This window comes from Monopterus albus, unplaced genomic scaffold (genome assembly GCF_001952655.1).
Source record: "Monopterus albus unplaced genomic scaffold, M_albus_1.0 scaffold168.1, whole genome shotgun sequence".
Lineage (NCBI taxonomy): Eukaryota > Metazoa > Chordata > Actinopteri > Synbranchiformes > Synbranchidae > Monopterus > Monopterus albus.
The window spans coordinates 307,574-311,933 of NW_018128048.1; the positions used below are offsets into that span (position 1 = coordinate 307,574).

At 40.0% G+C, this 4,360-nt stretch overlaps 1 protein-coding gene across 1 annotated transcript in view; it reads left to right on the top strand.

The window, feature by feature from the left end:
* Nucleotides 1-4,360, top strand: part of LOC109969021 (CUB and sushi domain-containing protein 1) — a 404,580-nt gene that overhangs the window by 219,881 nt on the left and 180,339 nt on the right. The window lies entirely within an intron of this gene.

Genomic DNA, 4,360 nt, shown 5'->3' on the forward strand with positions numbered 1-4,360 from the left:
ACACTAAACCCCCAGTTGCTCCCGGTGATGTCACCGGTGTGTGAATGCATGAGTGCTTGGGAGTGCGAATGGGTGAATGGCCAAATAATGTGACAGCGCTTTGAGTGTGCTGTAAAAGCATAGAAAGGCACTATACAAGTATAAGACCATTTACCATTTAAGCAATAACAATTCATCTTGTACTTACCATCTCAGCAGTAACATTAGCTTACTGCTGAGGATGTGTCATAATTATAGAGAGGCTGAAAGCTTGTGATTAAGGAGTTTTACTCCCAAGACAATGACCTACAACCATGATGAATCATCACTGGGAGAGAGTGATTTATAATCAATGTTTTCTTCAGAATTGTCAGGCAAGGTGGTTCTGGGCTGTGGTGTCCTCAAATGAAAGTGATGTGACCACTTGAAACCTAAAATTACAAGATGTACGCTACCAATAAATCACCAATAAAACATTTTGGGAAAACCTCACAGTAATGCAGTCTGTAACTGGAAAATATACTGTGTTTTATCACACATGGCTCTGACACAGCATCATACCATTTGTTTTCATGTGGAGAGTATAGTGGGTTTGACAAAATGATGCAGGGATAGATGGCTGTGGACTTCAGCTCTTGGCTTGATTGACCTGTGAGCATGAGAAGGTGGAGGAGAAGTAGAAGGCAGAGTGGATTATAGGCAGCAGGAAGAGCAAGGGAGAGGAGTGAGAGAGAGCGTATCAACCAACTGCACTGCACATATTTCTCTCCTCATCCAGCCTGCATCTGAAGAGCACCCTAGAAGCTCTTACCTGAAATACTTGTCAGCTTATTATACATGCAAACAAACAAATCTACTCTCCCACACTCTTCCTGCCTCTCCCTTTCTCTTTGCACCCGCTCTTTTGCCACAGTTTCTTTGTTAAAGACCACCTCCACTCGAAATCTCTGTTTCCTTTGTTTTTTGCCCGGTAAATATCTGCCTTCTGCTATAATGACCGGTGTATGTGCACGGTTTTGAAATTCCTCTGCTATCTGTTTGCTCCCCTGAAATCTGAGCTTCAAATGTGGACAGCAAACAGAATTTATGTTGCCACAAACCTGAAATCCAGTCATGTTTCACTATGTAAATATCTATAGATTTCAGGTATGCGGTGAGAAAGAGCAGTCAGAACTAACTTCTCAGCGACCATGAGTGGGAGTGGAAGTTTTATCTGTTGACAGTAAACATGCCGGAGTGCACAGTTTTGGATGTAAACCGAACCTTGGAACTTCTTTCCATCATTTATTTATTTTCTATTTTAGTTTAAATGAGACATGCTGAGAGTGTTACGTTTGGCTCCCCAACTGTAGCTTGTAAATACAGCTGCTAAATTAACATGTGGTAACTGTTCAAAAGTGTGTTATTTCATTCAGAAATGCAGTAGTGTAGAAGTATAAAGTGACATTAAATGAAATACTAAAGGAGAGAACAATAACGTTAGGTGAATCCCAATTTCCTTATTTTATCTTTCCTGGGCTTCTATCTTCACTTGTCCTGGAAGTTGTCCCCATCTGCCATGATGAAGGACAAGGAGGTTTCCTGGGGGAGCTATGGTCGAGGATACATGAGCGCAGAAGTCTGTTAAGGATTGACACATCCCTTTATCAGTTTGTGATTGGACAGTTCACATTAAGCATCACAGAAAAGGGCATCTCATGTGACTTAAAACGTGTTTTCTCATTCCTCTCTCCTCACAGTTTCTCCTCGCAAATGTTCCTCGTGTCTTACGTTGGCAGGACTAAGGAAAAGATGCAAGGGAGGGAAACATGGATGCAGTTACTGTAATTGAGATTCACCTATTGAGTAGAAGTCACCGTCTACCACTGCAGCATCCACATCATCTCTTTATCCTTATGGCCATGTGGGATACTGTTTACTGTACTTACTGCTCAGAGGAGTCAGTAAAATATGACTTTAAAACACTTTTTTCCAAAGTACTAATATTTTACACACAGGACTTGCGACATTATATTGCACAGGTCACAGGGTTATCACTTGCTCTCGGTGATGAGTGACTAGGGAATACTTTAGGACAAATGTCAAGAAGAGCTGAGTCATGTTGGGATTTAAACTCCTTCTATAAGGGTGGGTGGCTGATATACTGCAGCCCAGTGCAGACATCAGGACTGCCAAATGTAGCTGGGCGCCATTGAAAAACTTTTACAAATTCCTAAACAAAGTACACTGTGATGACTGAAGACACTTTGCTGATATTGGAAATAACATTATGCATCATAAGCTTATGTTTACTGTAAATGTTGAACAGTCTTTTACGTGCAAATATGGGATTAAGTCAGCTTGAGGATTTTTGATAGCAGCCCAGCAGTGATATTTGGCAGCTTTTTATTCTACAACAATCTCATGTTGTTTGCATGAGCTGGATTTGTTTCGCCAATATGAACCTTTATGTGATGCCAATGAAAGCCATTTGAACATGAGTGAGAGAGAAAGGGATGAGAGAGAGCAACAGAGAAAGTGTTTTTGTGCATTTGTGTGATGATTTTTGGACAGAGCATCAAAAACATAGCAAAGCAATAAGACAGCTTGTTCTGTTTGCATCGTATCTCACACAAACAGTTACACAGCGCGTATGCACTCAACTCATCAGCACACACTCAGCAAATTCACACAAACACAGCAAATCATTCATCCGTCTTTAATGCTAGGATGCATAGGAGTTCAGCACCCCTTTGTAAATTGCAGCTGATATATTGTATGTGACATAGAAAAGGTGGAGAGAGCAAGCTGTGAATACAAAAGCAGAGAAAGAGTATGAGTGGGAGAACAGGCAGATGATGAGGACGGGAAGAGAAAGAAGCAAGTGCAAAAGATACAGGAAAAGATGATCAGAAAGTAAAAGAGAGGTCAGATATGGCTCTGTCTCCAGGTGATATTTTACAACTGGCCTGAGTTCCTCTTCTTTTATTTTTATTTTTATGTGCTGTTGCTGTCCCTCTTCAGCATTCTTTTTATTTCCTCCATTTTCTTTATTTTTCCCCTTCTTTTTTTTTGTTAACCATCATTATTCATCCACAGACTTCCATTAAGACAGAGCTAGTCTAAACAGGTTCCTGTCATGTTGTCTGGTCTCATTTACATTTACATTACGTTTTAGGCATGCAGCAGATGCTTCCCACCAGAGTGAGTTTAAAACCAATGCGAGATCTTGAATATGAGCTGGCCAAAAATTGTCATGTATTTTGCTTTTGTGCTTTTTTAGGAGCAGAACAGATCGTGCAGATAGATGAGGCAAAACAATAAGGAATGAGAAACAGAAATGTCAGAACTGAGGACAATTGTCTTCATTAAGTTACTGCACATGCTGTTTTTTATTTCAACCACAACAGCTGTTCCACAATTTTGATATTATGCAAAAAATTTACAGTTACTCCCTGAAGGTTCTCCCTGCGCACAGCATGTTTGAATCTGCTTACAAGTAATACACAATGTTTTGAAAATCCAAACTTTACTACCAAGAGAGGAACAGGAAGTGAAACATAATTCTTGAAACTACTGATGCTAGAACAACAGGTTTCTGTAGTAGAAAATCTGAAGGTCTTGAAACATTACAAAAACAAAAGATGCAGTCGGTCCAGGACAACACTGCGACCTTGCTGAAAAACATGTACACTTTTTCCAGGTAAAGTAGCAAGTAGTAAATATAGCCTATTTATATCCAGCTTTTGATATTTTAGTTAAAAATATGTTAAGAATTATTGTCAAAATATGCAGTATCTTAAGACAACAACAATAAACAATAAGAATAATATTTAGCCTTTAAATAATAGTTTTCCATTACATTGTGAAGTATGTGTTTTTATTAATATGGTAAATATAGCATGAACATCTCATTTTAGTTTTCAGCCATTTGAACTTATATTTGTCATTTAGGCCATTTTAAATTTATCTTAATTTCATTTCAGTCACAGTTCAGTTTGTATGGAGTTGTCATGATTAAAACATCTGTCAGATGAGCGTTCAGATGACAGTCTGTTTGTTATGTGCCGTTCAGTGAGCGAATGAGAAAGAGGCGGACCCAGGTAGCCGACTTCGATGCAAGCAGTGATTTATTATGTACAGTGATGAGGAGAAATAACAAAATGCACAGAGGGAAATAGTGCGTAGTCCTGTCGATGAGTAGTAACCGGGTGTTGACCAACAGCAGGAGGTGAGGTGAGGTGAGGAGATGGAGAGCTGGGCTGAGCTGCGTAGGCTGGGTCACTCCTGGGCTGGTCGGTGGTGATGATGGCTACTGAAGGTGGAGACAGAGAGATGATGACAATAGTAGATCAGATAGGCGACTGAGCATTGACCTGCCTGGGAGGGGAGAGTGGAGCCA